This window comes from Mauremys reevesii, linkage group 12 (genome assembly GCF_016161935.1).
Source record: "Mauremys reevesii isolate NIE-2019 linkage group 12, ASM1616193v1, whole genome shotgun sequence".
In the NCBI taxonomy this organism is placed as follows: domain Eukaryota; kingdom Metazoa; phylum Chordata; order Testudines; family Geoemydidae; genus Mauremys; species Mauremys reevesii.
Window position 1 is genome coordinate 25,163,854 of NC_052634.1, and position 21,147 is coordinate 25,185,000.

Here is a 21,147-nt window from a genome sequence, read left to right on the forward strand (position 1 = left end):
CAGCAAGCGGAGCCAGAGGAGCAGCCCAGGGAGCTGGAGGCAGAGCCGCAGCAGCACTGGGGCTGGAGGTGGGTGCAGTGAGCAGCGTGGGAGAGCGAGGGGGACCCTGGGCAGAAGGCCCAGTGCAAGGAGATGCCACCCGTCAAGAGATCTTGCAGGCCAGACTTTTGGGGGTGGGGGGATCATATCCCCTACATGGGGGCTGACACTGGGAACAAGGGGCCTGTCACCTAGAGCATGTGGCCACTGCCAGAGCAAGTGTCCAGCCCGTGGTGTCCCTGCAGCACAGCCAGGGCCTGGGAAGGAGGCCTGGGACATGTGAGGGAGAGACTGTGACCTGCCCTGACCCTCCAGAGACGCTGGTTGTGATCTCCCTGCGCCACAGAACATGGTGACGTGTTTTCCTTTCCCATCTTTCCTTATGTTTTACATCGATTGCTGGGTAATAAATGGTGTTTGCTTGAAGCACATGCAATGAGGAGTGGGTCAGGGAAGTGCCCAGAGTGGGGACACTGTAGCCCTGTTCAAGTGAGCATGACAAGATTGGGGGTCATCAAACCCCCTAGGATTCCTGGGCCCAGCCTTGTTGGGGTTACAAGGTCTCTGCCACACACCAGAGTAGAAAGAGCCTCCTTGGGGTCAGGCAGCCTCTGGGTAAGGGGGTGGGGACTCAGATCCTTTCTCTGGCCAATTGCACCAGGGTCATGTATAAACCAGGGAAGTTCCCCACAATAGCCAGACCTGAACCCCCTGTACACTTGTGCTCTGTCCTCATTGCTTCTCTGTCTCTCTTCCCCCCATCTCTGCTGCTCCCCCTCTGGGCTTTCTCAGCACCTGGCCCCACAGCACTTCCTGCCAGCCAGAGACTGTGTGTTCTAGGCCTCCTCCTGTGGATGTGGCCTCTCTCCTGATTCCTGAGGGAAGGAATCTTTCCAGGAAATGGCCCTGGCTTCTGGGAATCCGCACGTGGCTGGTGGACAGCACCAGGAATCATTTGGCTCCTGGCACACAAGGCAACTTAAAAGCTGAGCGCCCAGACAGGGGCTTGAACCCTGGACCCTCAGATTAAGAGCCTGATGCTCTACCAACTGAGCTACCTGGGCTCGTTGAGATCATCTTCACTATTCAGCACAAGAGCGAGCAGGCAGGCAAAAAAGAGGCAAAAAAAGTCCCCAGAACCCCTCCTCTTTTTCTGCACAGCCACTGCCTGTCAGCAGGATTCCTCCTCCTCCTCCCTCCTATGCCTCAGTGTGACTAAATCTCCACACCTAGACAGCCGGTCCGTCCGCTGCACCCCAATCCCCCATGCCTGAGCCTCCCTGTCAAAACCCTTCACCTAGACCCATAGAATTAAGTCTCACGTGTCGCTGGGAACTTGACTTCTTGTGCCCAGAGAGTCTCGGCCCCCCTCAGCAGATGACCTGAGAAACACAATGTCCATCTTTTCCAAAGAAGTGCTTGGAGGGGTTTTTCTCATGTTACCATGTGGCCTAATGGATAAGGTGTCTGAGTGTGGATCAGAAGACTGAGGTTTCGACTCCCTTGGTGGTTGTGTTTCTGCAGTTTCACTGTTGTGCTGAACGTCCTGCTCCCTTCAGGGCTGGAACCTCTTCTTGGCGGCTCAGGCCAATGCTCTGGCTTTAGCTAGAGCCCTGGGAAGGAGTTGGGGGTTGGGCGTCACAAAGGCTGGGGCATAAGCCCCAGGTGCTTCCAGTCTCGCCTTTGCCCTTCCTGACTTGCCAAAGAAAATGGGTGGCGGCCCGGGCTAGCATGTGCGCCTGTCCCTGTGCTGGAGGGTACTTGCTACATAGCGTCTTCGGAGCCTGGGTGTTTCTCTGCTTCTCGCCAGCTCGGAAAAGCCTCTTGGGGTTAAATCTCCTGCCCCACTGCAAAAGTGAGCACCGTGAGTGGGACCAGTCAGAGGCCTCACCATGGGGGCTGGCCCTGCTTTCCTACCATCTTGTGATGTTGGCCACAGAGCATCAGCAGCCGCCCTGCATGCTGGTGACCTTCAGTGGGTGTTTCTCATAGGACCTAATCAGACACGCCATCAGGGGCTCGTACACCTGCACATCTACCAACGTGATATATGCCATCATGTGCCAGCAATGCCCCTCTGCCATGTACATTGGCCAAACCGGACAGTCTCTACGCAAAAGAATAAATGGACACAAATCTGACATCAGGAATCATAACATTCAAAAACCAGTGGGAGAACACGTCAACCTCTCTAACCACTCAGTGACAGACTTAAAGGTGGCGGTTTTGCAACAAAAAAACTTCAAAAACAGACTCCAAAGAGAAACTGCTGAACTTGAATTAATATGCAAATTAGATACAATTAACACTGGCCTAAACAGAGACTGGGAATGGTTGGGTCATTACACTAATTGAATCTATTTCCCTATGTTAAGTTCTCCTCACACCTTCTATGGGCCATCTTATTATCACTTCAAAAAGTTTTTTTTCCTCCTGCTGATGATAGCTCATCTCAATTGATTAGACTTTTCCTGTTGGTATGCATACTTCCACCTTTTCATGTTCTCTGTATGTATAAATATTTCCTGTCTGTATGTTCCATTCTATGCATCCAAAGAAGTGAGCTGTAACTCACGAAAGCTTATGCTAAAATAAATTTGTTAGTCTTTAAGGTGCCACAAGTACTCCTGTTCTTTTTGCTAAATTTTAGTGTTGAAACCCAAACCCTAGCCCACTTGACTTTGGAACCCCTGTCCCCTGCCTAGCAAGTGCTATTGAATTGAGGGTGAGTCCCTCAATTGGGGTCTGCCAAGCACAGTTGTGCTGCCCTCGAGTCACACAGCAAGGATAACAACCCTTTATTTCTCCTGCCCCTGTAACATGGAGACTGGGAATCCAACACCAGACAAAAGTGATCATTTTGGCAAGCAACCCAACCTATTTCCAACACACTGTAAAATCCACATGCAGACTCCTACACGAAACCTTGCAAGAAAATGTTCCTGAGGGGGTCTGAAGCACCTGCTGCTGGAGGGAAGGAGGGAGCTGTGGGTTGGGATTGAGGAGCAGCATGAGGAGGGAGGACCTGTGGGTTGGGATTGAGGGGCACTGGGAATAGGAGGGGGCTGTGGGTTGGGACAGAGGAGAAGGGTGAAGAGGAGCAGGCTCTGATTGGCAGTGAGGAGCAGTGAGCATAGGAGGGACTGAGGGTTGGGTCTGAGGGGCACTGGGAAAAGAGGGGACATGGGTTTGGGCTGAAGAGCATCTTCATTTGGGGATCCAGCAGGACAGGGGAAGGCAGCAGGTGATTCTAATTCCTTAGGGATATTCTGTGTGTTTGTATGTGTGTGAGTGTGTGTGTGCAGGGAAGGAACATGCTCTATGCCCAGAGGCCTTTATTCCTCCAGGTTGCAAGGACAGAGGGGCTGTCAGGAAGTTGCCCCTTCAAACCCCCCCCAAAAAGGGCCTTCTGAGGAAAGGGAAAATCCTGCAGAGAAAAAGTAACATCAATGAGGATCTGAGAAAGACAGTTTACAATCTTGGTGAGTAGTTTATCATCTGACCAGGGACTTGAACCCTGGACCCTCAGATTAAAAGTCTGATGCTCTGCCAACTGAGCTAGCCAGGCTCACAAAGAACAACACCAAGTTGGTGCAGAGGAGAAACTAGTCAAGAAAACAAGAGCGGTAAATAACAGTGGAAACCTGCTGCTCTCTCTGGCCCAGTAAACACTACGAGTTTATATCAAATTTAGCAGCGTTAAATCGTATTAACCCTGCACCAATCCACACAACGAAGCCCTTTATATCGATATAAAGGGCTCTTAATACCAGTATCTGTACTCCTCCCCGACGAGGGGAGTAGCACTGAAATCGGTATTGCCATGTCGGATTAGGGTTAGTGTGGCCACAATTCAATGGAATTGGCCTCCAGGCGCCATCCCACAGTGCACCATTGTGACCACTCTGGACAGCAATCTGAACTCAGATGCATTGGCCAGGTTTACTGGAATTTACTTTTGAATTTCATTTCCTGTTTGCCCAGCATGGAGCGCTGATCAGCACAGGTGAGCATGCAGTCCCAGAATCAAAAAAGAGCAGGAAACCATTTGAATTCTTGGCTGAGTTCCCAAAGCCTGAAGGGTCAAAAATATTGTCACGGGTGGTTCAGGGTATATGTCCCCCCCCCCCCCAAAAGCAAATGGAAAAAAAATATTTCTCGCCTTTTTTCAATGTCAACGTATGTCTACTGGATGCTGCTGGCAGATGTGGTGCAGCAGCATCCCCTTCCCTTCCGGACGGCAGATGGTACAGTAGGACTGGTATCTGTCATCGTCATCCCGTGAGTGCTCTGGGAATGACTCCCAGGTCATTCTCTTCTTTAAGCTTTGTCTCCTGGAGATTCAGTCCTGCCTGGAATATCATAGTAGCTGGAGACTGCCCTTCCTTCCCCCCTTTGAGCTCTACTTGCAGAGGCAATAAAGTCAGTGTTGTTTCAAATTCATGCATTCTTTATTACTTCATCACACAAATGGGGGATAACAGTAGACCAGGAGAGGTGGGAGAGAAGGGAAGCAATGGGTGGGGTTGTTGCAGGGGCACCCCCTAGAATGGCATGCAGCTCATCATTTCTGCTGGATGTCTGGGGCTCTGACCTGGAGCCACCATTTGCCTGTCTGGGTCTTTAATTGGCTTGCCTGATAGTCTAGACAGGACTGACTCTCCATTAGACAAAACTTAAAGAAAGGAATGACCTGGGGAGTCATTCCCATTTTTGTCCATGCACCCCCAGCTGATCTCACTGAGGCTGGCTGAGAGCACCCATGACAGCAGCTAATTTGTCAATTTGCAAAGCAGCAGACAGTACAATGTGGCTAGCAACTATCTTTGCTAATTTGCAAAAGGCAAGGGGATGCTGCTGTGTAGCACTGCAGTACCATGTCTGTCAGCACCATCCAGTAGACATACAGTGACGGTGAAAAAAGGCTGAACGGGCTCCATGATTGCCGTGCTATGGCATCTGCCTGGGCAATCCAGGGAAAAGGGCACAAAATGATTGTCTGCCGTTGCTTTCACGGAGGGAGGATTGACTGACGACATTTACTCAGAATCACCCACGACACTGTTTTTGCCCCATCATGCACTGGTATCTCAACCCAGAATTCCAATGGGCGGGTGAGACTGCAGGAATTATGGGATAGTGACCCACAGTGCAATGCTCCGGAAATTGATACTAGCCTCGGTACATGGACGCACACTGCCAAATTAATGTGTTTAGTGTGGCCACGTTCACTTGACTTTATATAATCTGTTTCCAAAAACTGGTTTCTGTAAAATCGGAATAATCCCATAGTGTAGACATACCCTGAGACAGCTTTAGAACCCTCTACCCACTATACGGCCAAGAGACAGCTACTCTCAGATCCTGTGTGGATTGTCTGATGGGCTTGGGGCCAAAAGCAAACTGCGTACCCCCTGCCAGAGCAGGAGAAGTAAAAATAGGGGCTTCCTGAAAAATGGGAAGGGAAGAAGAGAGAAGCGGAGAAGCAAGTGGAAAAGGAAGAGAACATGCAGACACAGGACTCTACCTAAATTCTGAAATAGATTACAAGAAAAAAAGAGAGAGCAGCATAAAGAAATTTAAAAAAAATCTTTCAGTAAGTATTGAATTAGAAACTTTTAAAATAACATTTTCACACTATCTTTACTTTTCTTCTAAATTCTACCAAAATAAACTAAGACTTGCCACTAAACAGAACTGCACAAAAGCTTTAAATAAATTCAGATAACAGAAAAAAAACCCAAACATTTATTTTTAAACTTGTTTTATAAGGACTAACCACTCAGTCTGTGTTCTCTTCCCCTCAGCTTCCCAAAAGAAAAGCAAGAACACTTATCAATAGCAGATAGCAGATACATTAAAGCACCACTATCCACTCACTTCATGCTCAGAAGAGAACACTTTAACTCCTCATTGTGGTTAGTAAGGTCAGACGCTTTCAACCACACTGCTCTAGTTACAAACTATCGAAATGATTCCTGAAAGTATAGTCTTAACAAAGCTGTGCTCAGCTACACACCCAGGCTAATGTGCGCAAGCTTTCTTCCCACGGTGAATGTTTTCATACAACAGGTTTCACCCCCAGAGAATTAAAGACCAAAAATCTAAAACCAGGTTCCCATTTCATTAAGCACAATTGAGACAGCTTTAGAACACTGTCCATTAGAAGATGTTTATGTCGCTATTTACAGACACACACCTCCTGATTAGCATGTGGAGCTCCTAGCAACTAATCAAACCCTCTTGCTTTGCCATACCTCTCACAGGCTCCTCCGTACCAAATGACAGCCTGTCAGGCACAGACAATCCAGACAGGTCAGCCCTTTCTAGCATGCTCCGCAGCGGTTTCTCTCTGGCTTGCTCTCAAATTCATCTGCACTAGAAGTTTTTGCAGGGTTCTATGTTACCGGTGGTACCTGCACTAAATCAGTGGCTCTCAACCTTTAGAGACACCTGTACCCCTTTCAGGAGTCTGATTTCTCTTGCATACCCCCAAGTTTTACCTCACTTAAAAACTACTGGCTTACATAATCAGATGCAATATTTATAAAAATAAATCACTTGAATATAAGTATTGTACTTACATTTCAGTGTATAGTATAGAGAACAGTATAAACAAATCAATGTATGAATTTTAATTTGTTACAAATTTGCTAGTGCTTTCTATGTAGCCTGTTGTAAAACTAGGCAAGTATCTAGATGAGTTGATGTACCCCCCGGAAGACCATTGGATACCCCTGTTTGAGAACCACAGCACTAAATCACCCTTGCTTTTAGAACCGGTGCCACTTGAACCAAGGCATTGTGAACCAGTTCAGTGCTAGTAGACAGTGGCAACACAGCTGCACTAGGTCTGTTGTTCCTCCCTGCACAATTCCCACTTGGAAAGAAGATATCTTCTGGTCTGACCCTATTTACTATTGTGAGCTGCATAGGCAACTTTCTCTGTGTTATGTGAGCAGAATCCACACAATATATACTACCTATATGCCGGGCCGGCTTTAGGCCAATTCAACCAATTCCCCTGAATCGGGCCCCACCCCTAAGAGGGCCCCGTGCCCAAGCCCTGGTACTTCGTACTGACAAGAGCTGGTGCGCTGTACCGGGTGGCCCGGCTTCCCCAGGGGGCAATTTATAGGGCCTGGGGCTCCCAGCAGGGGTTGGAGCCTCAGGCCTTTTAAATTGCCACCAGAGCCCCACTGCTGGAGCCCTGGGGTAGCAGCAGCGGGGCTCTGGGGGCTATTTAAAAAGTCCAGGGCTCCCATTGCTTCTACCGCCCTGGCCCTTTAAATAGCCCCCGGAGCCCCACCGCTTCCCCAGGGCTCCCACAGCTATTTACAGGGCCGGGGCAGTGGACGCAGGGGAGCCCCGGGCCCTTTCAATAGCCCCTGAGCCCTGGGCTGCTGCTGCTACCCCAGTGGGGGAGGAAGAAAGAGGAGGCACTCACTGTACAGGGTGGGCTGTACCCACACCCCCTGCCCACACCAGCCCCGCACCCACTGCCCTGTCTCCAGCCAGCCCATCTCCAGCCAGTCCTGCACCCCCTGTCCTGCCTCCAGCCCCGCACCCCTGCCCTGCCTGCACCAGCCCCTGCCTCCAGCCAGCCCTGCACCCCTGCCCTGCCCGCGCCAGCCCCGCACCCACTGCCCTGTCTCCAGCCAGCCCGTCTCCAGCCAGCCCTGCACCCCCATGCCCTGCCTGCACCAGCCCCTGCCTCCAGCCAGCCCCACACCCCCTGCCTGCAGCCAGCCCATCTCCAGCCAGCCCTGCACCCCCTGTCCTGCCTCCAGCCAGCCCGTCTCCAGCCAGCCCTGCACCCCCTGTCCTGCCTCCAGCCCTGCACCCCCTGCCCTGCCCGCACCAGACCCTGCCTCCAGCCAGCCCCACACCCCCTGCCCTGCCTGCACCAGCCCCTGTCTCCAGCCAACCCCTGTTGCACCCCCCTGCCTGAAGCCAGCCAGTCCCGCACTCCTGTGTCTCCAGCCCTGCCAACCCCTGCCGCACCACCCTGTGACCGTGCCTGAAGCCAGCCAGCCCACCCCACACACCCCTGTCTCCAGCTAGCCCCGCACCCATTGCCCTGCCTGGAGCCAGACTCTACCTCCAGTCAGCCCCTGCCCTGCCTCCAGCCAGCCCCATGTCCACTGGTGCCTGCAGTTTTCAGGGCAGTAACCCTGCACACCTGCTTCAATGAGGGGGGCAGGGAACAGCTGGGACCCACACAGGTGTACACCCTAGAGTGACCAGACAACAAGTGTGAAAAATCGGGACAGGGTGGGGGGTTATTAGGATCCTATATAAGAAAAGGACCCAAAAATTGGGACTGTCCCTATAAAATCAGGACATCTGGTCACCCTAGCACACCCCCAGGGAGTGGCGGGGACCCACACATGTGAAATGGAGCTCGTTTCTAGTTCAGGCCCATCTTTTTAAAAAATAACTGTAGGTAGGGTTAACATACACCCGTATTTTCCCAGACATGTCAGGCTTTTTGGTTCTTAAATCGCCATCTGGATGTACGGTAACCCTATTGGTACAAATAATACATACTGTGGCACATCCCTTAAATCAGAACTTTTTACAGGGAACCGGTTGCTAAGAAATGAAAGGCTTTTTTTTACATTTTTTTTTTTTTAGTCATCCCTGCGGGGGCCCCGCCGAAAATGTTTGAATTGGGCCCCGCACTTCCTAAAGCCGGCCCTGCCAGCAGCCATGGGGGCGGGGAGCCCCCACTGCGTATGGACCCTGCAGCTCCCAGCTCCTACGAGTGGACCCCAGAGCTCCCAGCTGCTGCGGATGGACCCAGGATTTCCCAACAGGCCTTGATGGCGGGAGGACCCTGCAGCCCCACGTCATTGCTCACAGACCCTGCAGCGCCGAAGCCCCTGGAGCTCCCGGCCGCCCCAGGCAGGAGAGGAGCCCCCAGCGCTCAGACACCGCAGGCAGAGCCCGGAGCTCCCAGTCACCGGGGGGGGGGGGGTGAGGAGAAGCCGCAGCCCCGGGAGCTCCCGGCCGCCCCAGGCAGGAGAGGAGCCCCCGGCGCTCAGACACCGCAGGCAGAGCCGGGAGCTCCCAGTCACCAGGGGGGGGGGGGGGTGAGGAGAAGCCGCAGCCCCCGGCCATTGCAGGTGGCCCCGTAGCTCCCAGCCACCGCGGGCGGACGCCAGAGCCCCCCGCTGCCATCGGGACCCCGCGGCCGCCACGGGCAGAGACATCACCCAGCGCGGGCGGCGCTGAGCTCTGAGCCCACAAGGCCCTGGCGGCTCCGCCCCGCATCGCTGTTAGACAACGTCACCAATGGGAGATGAGCCTGTCAGAAACGTCAGTTGGGAAGGGCCCAATAAGAGACCAGCTTTCAGAGACCCACCCCGCGCTAGGGCCAATGGGAGATCAGCTGTCAGAAAATACTAGGCAGGCCGGCACCAGCCAACCAGGAACCACCCCTCATCTCAAGCACCCAGACAGCCCCGCCCCGCCCCCACCATCCTACACCCCACAGCAGCCGCTAGCGCCTGGGGCTCGTGTCACTCCCACCAGCAACCCCCACAGCAGTCTCAATTCCCCTCCCCCACCGCTGCTCTCTATTAGGTATTTCTAGTCCATCACCTTAACCACTCAGCCACAACTACGTGATGTACAGCTGCTGCACCACACAATGTTTCTGTTCTCACAGAATTGTCACTTCAAATTGCTCAGACCAGCTCCCCCAACACACTCACGGCTGCATTAGTGTAAGTGTGTCCATGGCTGAACAGTGAGAGTTCCTGCCCATTTCCCTTCCAGCTGGAACAGGATGAGAGTGTGTTTGTGTTAATGACATTGCTGTAGATTGTTGTTCATTCCCCACTCTGACAATTCAGACAGTCCCTTTCCTATTCAAATCACCACCATATCATTCCAATATCCGGGGTCAGGATTTCTCTGGGGCACTGAAATGTTTCAGGGGGTTGGTGCATGAGCTCAGCCTTGCATTCCACCCTTGATGTTTCATGGACTGTTGTTAGTACTTGAACCTGCGTGGAGACACCCGAGTGGGTATCAAGTCCATTGCCTTAACGAGGGATAGTCGATTATTTTATCAAGATCCAAATTTCTTGGTCAAGGTCTAGTCAATGTCTAGACAGCAGAGAAAATAATACACTGATGATAATAAGAAGTATATAGAAAGATTTTGCAGTCACTTTGGGCATAACTATGATGATTGTTTCGTGTTTCACACTTAATATCTGGCACCACCACTGCCTTTCCCTTTAGTCTTGTAGTTAACAAAGGGTAAAACTAAACATCTCTTCAGATACAAGGGAGTGTTTGTGTTCATTCCTGTTAGCTACACAGTGGTTTGATGTAGCTGCTTTCAATCCTCCGGCTCTGCTGGGATAAGTAACATTTCAGGGTGTCACTGAACTGAAGGAGGGAGATCACATTTTGACAGGTTACGTCTCCTTTTAAGGGTGTTTGTCTGGCTCGCAGCCCTGGTTCCCAGGTCTCTCCTGAGGGAAGAAAGTTTCTGTGCAAAATATCAAAACTTTTAACAGAGAGGAGGGAAAGGCCATGGCCACATGATGGGGCCAGTATGTACCACAACATGGTTCTTCTATGGGGGATGACTCTGAACACTGACTGATCTCCACTCCCTTGGATTTGAAGAGATGTTTAGTTGGGCACTTGGGAACCTGTAAGGCTGAAGAAGTTTTATGGATGGTGACACTATGATTGAAGGGTTATTTAATGTTGTAGAAATTGTTAAAAACACTTAGCTTAAACTGGAACTGCCTGTTATTAAAGGCTGGTTTCCCCACGTCAGTTCCATAAGCTCTGCTAGAAATGCCCTGGGTTCTCTCCTGCCTCGGTAGGAACTGCAGGGAATCGTCCCCTGCTGCCCTTGGCTCCAGGCTGGTTTTTCTGGGGAGGGACGTGGAATTGATTTGTTTGCTGTTGAGAAGGGAGCCGGGCCAGTTCTCAAGGAACGAGAACTCCCAGCATCTTCCCAGCCCAGCCCAGGCTGCTGCCCTGTCCCAGCCTCTGTTCCCCTGGGGGCCCTGCGTGTTTGACTCTAGAGCAGGCCAGGAGCAGTAGCTGAGGCAGAGGACAGCCTGGGCCGGGCAGATAAGAAGGAGTTTAGCCAGCAAAAAAGGTAAAATGGCTGGGGAGTATTACCTTGGACTCGACGGCATTTCTCCATTGGTCTGTCTGCTTTGGGGCAGGGACAATAACACGTCCTGCTGCATTCGTTATTTCAAAGGGAGGTTTAGGATTTTCATTCTCACACACGGTGCACAAAGCAGGACTCAACCTTTGCCGTAAACTAAATGAGCTGCTCACAGATTCTGGCAGCCACAATGAGCATTTGGGGGAGAGCTCAGACCTGCCCCTGTCCCAGAGGAGACAGGGGTCATCTGTGTGGGGACCGGACCACTGACCTACCCGCTCCTAACTCCCAAACCTTCAGTAACTCTATTATCAGTGCCAGTGAGTGTAATTTAAACCATAAGGAAAACCACACTGGGCTAGACCAAAGGCCCATCTAGCTCTGAAACTTCTCTTCTGACAGTAGCCAATAACAGGTACCCCAACATCCAGCCAACAAGGCACCACTGGGAGTTGAACCCAGGATCGTCTGTTTACGAAACAGACGCTTTAGCCAGCTAAGCCATGGTGCCTGTTGGGGGCTAAATTATAGTGTCTGCCCACACCTGACTCTCTGCCATCCCCACCAGGGCCTGACAAGCTTTGCTTGTGTTTGGATTCTGCAAAGCAGAGCAGCAGGTGACATTTCTCTTACAAGTTGTGTGTGAGTGAATCTTTGGCCAGGTCTGCACTACAAAGTTGTTTCAGCAGAATTATATTGCTCAGGTGTGTGAAAAACACACAACGCTCCCTCGGTCGGCAGCTTGTGGCTGGTGCACACACTGCAATGCCACGTCTGGCGACAAAACTGCCCTGTTTTGCTGACAAAATAAAACGACTTCAATGAGAGAGCTAGAGCTTTTTGCAGCAAACTTAAAGTAACAGAGTAAATGCTGCTGTTCATTATATCACCATAACTGGCCTTCCCCAGTATCCCACAATGCCCTCTGTGAACTCGCCTGCCCTGTATTCCTGCTACAGAGGCTGGGCCCCTCCCCTTTCATCGCTCTGGGAAGTTCTGACAGCTGAGCCTGCTGCTCTGCTCCGGCAGCCAGGAGCAAATCACTGCCGTGGATGCTGCTCTCTCCCGCACTGCGAACACAGAGCAGGGTGGCGGGAACTTCCTTACAGTGTAGGGGGGCCACTGGCATCCGAACTGTGACACGCCCATGACACCACTTCCCTCGAGGAGGCTCTTACCTTCTAAAGAGGGATGGCTGTTTTAAGTAAAATCACTAAAGGGAAGGAGAAAACTCGAAAGAGGTTCCTCCTGGCACTCACGTGCCTGAACCCGAATACTCTCTCAGTCCTCAAAGAGAGACCTGGAGAAGGAGACTTGCTGAAGCAAAGCCACAGGGGTCTCTGAGGTTTCCCTGGCCCCTCGCCCCTGTCCTGCCTGGCTGATGTCAGCATCTCTCTGTGAGGTCACCACCTCCCCACCACCTTTGACCAATAGTCTGAGGTCCTGCAAAAGGCCTTTGTGATGTCACTGCCACACCCCTCCCTTGCTGTGCTAATGCCCTGCCCCTGGCCAGGCACTTTGGAGGTTTGAGCTACTCCCTGTGGATCACCCCACTCAAGGAGCGTTCGTTCTAGGCAGCAAGCCAGCTAGACAGGAAAACATCAGACACTGCTCCCAATGCTACACTCAGTTTTTCAGAAATTAGTCAACTTTATGGCCAGAAGAGACCACTAGAGCATCTTATTTGACCCCCTGCATATTACAGGCCTCCTGTATGACACAATAGCTACTTTTGGGCAAACACATTCCAGAAAGGCATCTAGTCTTCATTAAATGATATCAAGAGATGGAGAATCCACCACTTTCCCTAGAAGACATTTTTCTCCAGCCCTCAGAACATTTGGTGGCTCTTTGCTATTGAACGAGCTCAACCTGTTTAGCTTATCGAAAGAAGATTGAAAGGTGATTTCACTGAAGTGTTGAAGGGCCTTAATGGAGAGAAAATATTGGGTATGAAAGGGCTCTTTAATCGAGCAGAGAAAGGCATAACAAGACCCAATGGCTGGAAGGTGAAAAGAGACAAATTCATATATTACATCTAAGGCACAAATATTCAACAGCGAGGATGATTCACGACAGGAACAAGCTCCCAAGGAAAGTGGTGGATTCTAATTCTAATTCCTTATGAATATTCTGTGTGTTTGTGTCTGCAGGGGAGGAACATGCTATATGCCCAGAGGACTTTATTCCTCCAGCCTGCAAGGACAGAGGGGATGTCAAAGAGTTGCTTCTTCAACACCCGCCCCCCCCGAAAGGCCCTTCTTAGGAAAGGCAAAATCCTGGAGAGAAAGAGTAACACTGAACAAGACTCCAGAAAGACAGGCTTTTATTATCACAGTGAGAAGTTTTTCACCTGACCAGGGACTTGAACCCTGGACCCTCAGATTAAAAGACTGATGCTCTACCAACTGAGCTAGCCAGGCTCACATATGAAAAGCACAACTTGGTGCAGAGGTGAAGCTAGTCAAGAAAAAGCGAGACGGCCACAATAGGGGAAACCTGCTGCTCTCTCTCTCTTCCCAGCCCTGGCCTGGCCTGGTATTAGAGCTGGTTAAAAAGACGGGAAAATATCGGCATCTACCAGCCATTCATAGCTGTACAAGACTCAGGCACAATACAGAGGTGCCCATCTGTAAGTGCCAAATGGTTGGATTGGCTAATGCAGCCTGTAGACATCCATGACACACTGGGATACAGAGCCAAGTGTCCATCACCATCATTATTTCAAAGGGATAATGATAATGGTAGCAAGGTTCACAACTGACTCAGCAGTTGCATACAAAGGTGCATGTTTGGCAGCAAAGCGGGGGTGTGTGGGGGGATACGGCGCGGCTGAAGTGGCAAAGCTGGGGGCGACACGATGTGGCTGGAGTGGCAAAGTGGCGGGGGACAACACAAAAACGGTGGGGCTGGAGCAGCAAAGCTGGGGGGGAGGGACACGGCACAGCTGGAGCAGCAAAGTGGGGGGTGGGGGACAACACAAAAATGGTGGGGCTGGAGCAGCAAAGCAGGGTGGTGGGGGGAAAAACAACGGTGCAGCTGGCAAAGCAGGGGAAAAACAAAAAAAAACCCTACAGGGCGGCCGGAGCCAGTGGACTCCCTGTGCTGCAGAGTGCGCGCCCGGTCTAGTGGGGCGGGGGGGAAGGGGAGGGAGCGGGGGGGAGAGAGAAGGGGGGCGGCCAGCGCTTCAGCGGGGCACTCACCACGCGGCCCCGACTGCCGTGCCGCCTGGCACCCTCACTCCTTCTCTAGACTAACCAGTCCTGATATACTGTAACATGGTTATATTCCACCACCTTCACTGGTTACACCCAACAAAATGAATTATACAGCAGACAGAAACAATCACAGAACCAGACAGAGACCATGCAAATAAACATACAAAACAATACAGAAGGGAGGATTTCACAACTACATCTCTACAGACATAAGGGTTTTCCAGCTGGGTCTATTGATAAGTGAGTTCTTGCCAGACAGGATGCTACCAAACTAAGTTTCCCTTTCTCTGGAGGTGATGGAATATCAGGACAGGATTGTATTCCTCACAGCCCAATAGCACCTTATTTCAATGTGACTAGTTGGGAATGTGAGGATGTGACCATACACTTCCCAGCTTATGGCTGCCTTTGCTGCTTAGCCGAAGAACCAGGCCTCAGACTGTCACAGTAAGAGAAGGCCATTACACAGACAGACAGTGATTTTTTATTCTCTCTTTTATATCTTTATAACTAGCTAAGTGATAAAAATACACCTAAATTCTTAAAGTACAGGCCTTTGCACACTGGCCTGAATATCTATATCCTAATAGTCCTCGAGGTCAGGCAGCCTCTGGGTAAGGGGGTGGGGACTCAGATCCTTTCTCTGGCCAATTGCACCAGGGTCATGTATAAAGCAGGGAAGTTCCCCCTAATAGCCAGAACAGATGCCCCCTGTACACTTGTGCTCTGTCCTCACTGCTTCTCTGTCTCTCTTCCCCCCATCCCCCTCTGGGCTTTCTCAGCACCTGGCCCCACAGCACTTCCTGGCAGACAGAGACTGTGTGTTCTAGGCCTGCTCCTGTGGATGTGGCCTCTCTCCTGCTTGCTAAGGAAAGGAACCTTTCCAGGAAATGGCCACAGCTTCTGGGAATCCCTGTGTGGCTGTGAACAGAGTTTGGCTCCTGGCACACAAGGCAACTTAAAAGCTGAGCACCTAGACAGGGGCTTGAACCCTGGACCCTCAGGTTAAGAGCCTGATGCTCGACCACCTGAGCTACCTGGGCTTGCTAGGAAACAGCTTCACCATTCACCACAAGAGTGATTATCAGAGTGAGCAGGCAGGCAAAAGAGAGGCAAAAAAAGTCCCAGGAACCCCTCCTCTTTTTCTGCACAGCCACTGCCTGTCAGCAGGATTCCCCCTCCTCCTCCTCAGGGAGACTAAAGCTCTGTGCCTAGACAGCCGGTCCATCCGCTGCACCTCAATCCCCCATGCCCGAGCCTCCCTGCCAAAGCCCTGCACCTGGCCCCATACAATTAAGTCTCACTTGTCGCTGGGAACTTAACTTCTTGTGCCCAGAGTGTCTCAGCCCCCTCAGTAGATGACCTGAGAAACATCAGCAGCTGCCCTGCATGCTGGCCTGTGGGTGGCCTTCAGTGGGGTTCAGCACAGCAGGGAGCAGGCTGGCCCTGTGGCTGTCTGCTGGCCACACACAATCATGGTCCTCTCCTCCTCTTGCCCTAGCCTCTGTGGCTTTTAAGCCTTCCCCTGGAGCTGTCAGCACCAGCCGCCTCTGCTCTAGGTGCGCAGAGGAGGAGAGGTGCTGGGCTCCCACCTGCCCAGCCCTGCTTCCTTCAAGCACAGTGGCAAGTGCCAGACTTGTGGGCACCAGGTGAAGCCGTGAGAATCCCAACCCTCAGGTGTCAGTTCTAGAGCCCTGACCCATCCAGCAGGAGGGGAAAAAATCGCTCTTGCAGAGCTGGAGATAGGGAAGTGGAGCAGTATGAGCTCCAGGGCTTTACCACAAGGTCCCACTGAGATTTGAACTCAGATTGCAGGATTCAGAAGCCTGAGTGCTGCCCATTACACCATGGAACCAGCTCATGCTGCCTTCTCTGGCCATCAGTGACCCTCATGGGGCCGGCTCATGTAAGGGACTGTTGGCCCCTTACCAAAGCTTAGTGGGGGTTTTGGTTGGCTAGTTCCCAGTCCCAGTAGAAGGGGAAAGGGCCAATGGGAAATCAGGACCCTGAGACTGACAGTCCCCTGGGCAATGGGGAGAGGCCAAAGCTCCAAGTTAGCCGCACTGACAGGCCAGGCAGTGTAATGAGGGAGTCACCAGGCCAGGGGGGTCCCATCCTCCGTGGGAACTGGCCCTGCCTGGGCCAGAGTGGGGCAGAGCTAAGGAGAGAGCAGGAGCCTGAGAAGAGCCGGGGAGCAGAGCTGTGCAGGTGTAGTGCCAGAAACTGCTCCTTGTAGGATTTTGCTACCTGCAGCAGTTACTGAGACCTGAGGTTGTTCTTATTTGCTGACTTGTCCTAATTGGCTAAAAGTTGACAGTGGTGGGAGATAGAAGCATAAAGGCTTCGTCCTCCAAACAACCCTGCCTGGTGTCCATCTGTATCTGTTACCTCTTAACACAGGATTGTAAAAAATAGAGTGAGGTCATTTAAGCATCATTTATTTTGCAGCTTCATTTACTGTGCTAACAATGTAGCATCCTGACACCAATACTTCTGCCCACGTGCCCTGTGGGTTGGATTCATTTTAGTGGGACACGGGACATGTGGAGGATAATTTAAACTCTTAATTTCCTTAGGGTTTCCCTTTAATATACTTCTCTGCTGGTGCAATTTCTGTCCATTGCACGTCTATTGTATTTATTACAATAGCACAAGTAAGTCACACAAGTGACACAGTCTAGGGGCTTGGCTACACTTGCAAGTTAGAGCCCATTAAAGCAGCCCCGGGTGCCCTAACTCCTGAGGTGTCCACACTCGCAAGGCACATGGAGCACCTGGGCTCTGCAGCTGGAGCTCTCCTGGTAATCCACCTCCATGAGAAGCATAAAGCTCGCTGAACCCTGCTGAAATACCCGGGCATCAGTGTGGATGACGTGTTGCATCACTGCACTGTGATTGGCCTCAGGAAATGTCCCAAAATCCCCTGAAGTCAAGTGCCCACTCTGGTCATTGTTTTGAAATCGGCTGCAGGCATGCAGATATCCCCTTTCAAAGCTCTGTTTCTGACAGCCGGCTGCTTATCTGCTCTAGGACAAAGCAACCATTAGTGTGGAATGCTGCTGTTGTGAGTGTGTATGAGGGGAGGTGGGGGTCTGCTGCTGTCTGAACACACAAGACAACATGCTAACACACTCTCAGCCCCCCCAAACACACTGTCACTCCCCCCACGTACACACAACACACTCCCTGTCACACTCCACCCCCGTCCCCCATTTGAAAAGCACGTTGCAGCCACTTGCACACTGGGATAGCTACCACACTGCACTGCTCTCTGTGGCATTGCCAGAGCTGCTAATGTGGCCACTCCAGTGCGCTTGCAGCTGTCAGTGTGAACACTCGGCAGCGGTTTCCCTGCTGTGGTTTAACTCCCAGTGCTCTACCTCTGAAAGTGTAGCCAAGCCCTACATTTCCCAAACCAACCGAACTCAGTAACTGCCCTCCACCACCACATGCATGGAGTAGGGGCACCGTGGAGCACACGCCACACTTACTGGCTCAGCCTTGTGCATGCTGGGGTGGCCACCTCCCCATTGATGAGACCTGGTCCCACCATCTCCATGGAGCTCCAGTCTGCCCTGCTGCCATCCCTGTCTGTGTTGTCTTCTCTAGCAGTTGACTGGAAGGTGAGCATTGGCTGCATGCCATGTAGCCGTGTTGTCTCGAAGGGCGAAAGCAGGAGGAATGGTGCCTTCATAGCCCACCTAATATTCCATAACATAGTTAAGGAAAATATTTCTCAATGAACTCTCAGTAAAAGATCAGTAGCAGCCAGTGTCTGCATCAGTCTACGAGCATTGGTATTTTCTTGAAATTTGTCAGACCAACCTATCTAACACCAAACACACATTTGAAGTTCTTCTTTTCACACTGTTGCTCATTCTCAGGTTCTGCTTTGTCTCCAGACAGATCCATTCTCTTTCAGGACAGCCTTGCTCCTTCTTTCTGTTTCACTCACTGAGGTGTCGGAGTAAACACTCCCCTTCCTTCTATTCTCAGGCAAACACTAGTATTAAGTGTTTGCTACTGATGGGTCTAGAAAGCATTGGTCAAGTGGAAGATGCTGTTTCTGGGGGATTGCTCCCAAGATCCAGTACTTTGGGTTCAAATGTCTCCCAGCTTCCTTGGGGAACATAACACCAAGGCTTTGTTGCAATATACAAGAAGGAAGGAGTTTTTCCACCCCAGATGGGACTTGAACCCACAATCTCTGGCTTAGGAAGCCAATGCCTTATCCATTAGGCCACTGGGGCCCTGAAAAGCAGTAAAAAGAAGGATGGAAATTCCCTCTCAGGATTGCACATTCCTCACATTCATTCAGAAGCCAAATACCCATTTAATGGCCTTACAGAAACGTCTGCATCCCCTGGCAGCGAGGCAACTGGGCAGGTCGCTGACAGAGCTGAGCACCACCTTTCTGCCAGCCATCTTTAGAGAAGAACCCCACCCTAGAGTCACCCCTCCCTCCTTCAGTGCCTCCACGGCTGTGGCTCTGAGTGGCAGTAGGATGATTAGGGGGCGAATCCGGGGCTGGAAGGGGGTAAGGTTGGCCTGTAAGGAGTAACCAGGTGGGGCAGACCCAGGGGGAGGCTGTGGGCTTCTGGTCAGTTGTTGGGATCCGAGCTCTAGATCAAAGCTGCACAGTGACCTGACACCCAGGGTTATAAGGCCGACACAGTGACCCCCTTACGGGCCTCGGTGACCCCCAAACCCTTGTTACTAAGGGCATTGAGGAGTCTCTGTCCATTAATAACTTCTGGGAGCTCCCCAGCAGGCTGCGGGCGTCAGCCGCCTCCTGCCTCACAGGTTAGACTCTTGGCGCTGTGCCAGCCGCCCCCTCGCTTGCAGGCCCAGTGTAAGAAGCAGGAGGCCTGGTGCTGGCAGAAGAGGGTTTTGATTAATCGAGCTCTGTGTGATGGGCACAGGACGCTTCCACTCAGTAGCACAGCTGGGAGGGAGCAGGGGAGCAGCTAAGGGCGCCGGGTTCCTCCGGTGGGGGTGTGGAGCAGCCGTTCGTTTTCCTGTTCGCACTCCTCTGTGGTGTGAAAATCGGGGAGGGGAGGCAGAAGCCCCACTTCCCTCCCGAAATGACGCCCAGTGGGGGAAGCCAGGACAACAGGGTGGGGCGGCAAGTGGTGGCCAGACTCTCACCACCAGGGTCTAGTCTAGCTCAGGGTCCAGCTCAACCTCCTCCCCGCGCCACTGGCCCCCAGTCCCCTTCCACCACCAGGTCAACCCGGGCACTAGGGCAGGAACGGGGTGAGGCAGCAAGTCAAGCTGAGCAAGGCAGGCAAAAGCGAGTCTTGTCTTCATGGGCCGCTCACAATGACGTCCTTTTTGTGTGCAACTGCTGCAAAAACCTCCCAGGCAGAGAAGCAACAGGCCAAAATGCTGCCACACAGCTGCCAAAGTAGCTCAGTTGGGAGAGCATGAGACTGAAGATCTAAAGGTCCCTGGTTCAATCTCAGGCTTTGGCAGGTCCTTTGAGCCTTCTTTGTGCAGGGGCAGCTTGTCCTCTGGGGCAGCAGCACCTTTACCTGAGGCAGGTACCTGATTTTGAGCTGGCCTTCTTCCCCTAGTTGGCCCCCTTGATCTATAAGGATGGGAGATGGGAGCTGTCTTTCCCATGTGACTTATTTGTTGACCCAAAATGGCAGGAACAGAGTGAGGCAGGATGGCCCTCATCCTCTTTTCCATATACAACCTGGGGTGGGGGGGGTAAACTCTGGGCAGTTGCATAGTCAACCTGTGGAACTCCTTGCCAGAGGCTGTTGTGAAGGCCAAGAGTATAACAGGGTTCAAAAAAAGAACTAGATAAATGAACAGAGGACAGGTCCATCAAGGGCTATTAGCCAGGGTGGGCAGGGATGGTGCCTGTAGCCTCTGTTTGCCAGAAGGTGGGAATGGGTGGCAGGGGATGGATCACTTGATGATTCCCTGCTCTGTTCATTCCCTCTGGGGCCCCTGGCACTGGCCGCTGTCAGAAGACAGGAGGATACTGGGCTAGATGGACTTTGCGTCTGAACCAACCTGGCCGTTCTTATGTCTCCCTTGGCGCAGCAGTGACACCCAGTGGCATAATGCACAGCGTGTATCTGCCTTCTAGGAGCAGTGACACGCACGGACCAGTCACGGTAATGCACAGAGTGTGTTTCCCACCAATCTGGGTAATGCACAGAGCATGTTTCCCATGGAGCAGCAGTGACACCCAGTGACCAGCAGGTGGCATCAGACTCTTCTCGTTTGGTGGGGGACTGAGGTGGGCTAGACAAAAAAAATTGGAGGGGCTGTGCCCCCCCATCACCTGGCCCCACCCTTCACGGGGGCCATGCCTCCCATGCCTCTGCTCCTTCCCAGTTAAAGGCCAGGCTCATCTCCTCTCCCCCTGGCCAGGGTTTAGAGCAATACAACCTTTATTAAAATAAAATAGTAAACAGGGTTTACTTTAAATAATCTAAATCTGTCCAAATTTTAGTATTAAATACAAAGTTTTTAAAGAGCCCATCAATAACCAAAGCCAAAATAAAAAATTGAAACCAAAAAGAATGCTTAATTTAAAACCCAAACACTAAGAAAAACTTTGTTTTTAAAAATAAAAACTAACAAATACCATAAATTAATAATTTCAACATTTTATCAAAAAGGTGTGCTACAGCAGGATGAGAAAATAACATAAAATAAATAAGCCTGACCACTAAAACCTCCTATAAAGGAATCGAATCCTTGAATACTGGCCAAATCTGT

General features: G+C 51.6%; 7 non-coding genes across 7 annotated transcripts; all 7 read right to left on the bottom strand.

The window, feature by feature from the left end:
- Nucleotides 1-1,030: 1,030 nt before the first annotated feature.
- TRNAK-CUU lies at nt 1,031-1,103 on the bottom strand. Its single transcript has one exon. It is a non-coding gene; the product is annotated as a tRNA-Lys (tRNA).
- Nucleotides 1,104-3,534: 2,431 nt separating this feature from the next.
- Nucleotides 3,535-3,607, bottom strand: TRNAK-UUU. Its single transcript has one exon. It is a non-coding gene; the product is annotated as a tRNA-Lys (tRNA).
- A 2,209-nt stretch (nt 3,608-5,816) lies between these two features.
- On the bottom strand, nt 5,817-6,033 carry LOC120376580. Its single transcript, XR_005587438.1, has one exon. It is a non-coding gene; the product is annotated as a small nucleolar RNA U3 (small nucleolar RNA).
- A 5,592-nt stretch (nt 6,034-11,625) lies between these two features.
- TRNAT-CGU lies at nt 11,626-11,699 on the bottom strand. Its single transcript has one exon. It is a non-coding gene; the product is annotated as a tRNA-Thr (tRNA).
- Nucleotides 11,700-13,538: 1,839 nt separating this feature from the next.
- Nucleotides 13,539-13,611, bottom strand: TRNAK-UUU. Its single transcript has one exon. It is a non-coding gene; the product is annotated as a tRNA-Lys (tRNA).
- Nucleotides 13,612-15,376: 1,765 nt separating this feature from the next.
- TRNAK-CUU lies at nt 15,377-15,449 on the bottom strand. Its single transcript has one exon. It is a non-coding gene; the product is annotated as a tRNA-Lys (tRNA).
- Nucleotides 15,450-18,583: 3,134 nt separating this feature from the next.
- TRNAR-CCU lies at nt 18,584-18,656 on the bottom strand. The gene has a single exon. It is a non-coding gene; the product is annotated as a tRNA-Arg (tRNA).
- Nucleotides 18,657-21,147: the final 2,491 nt, after the last annotated feature.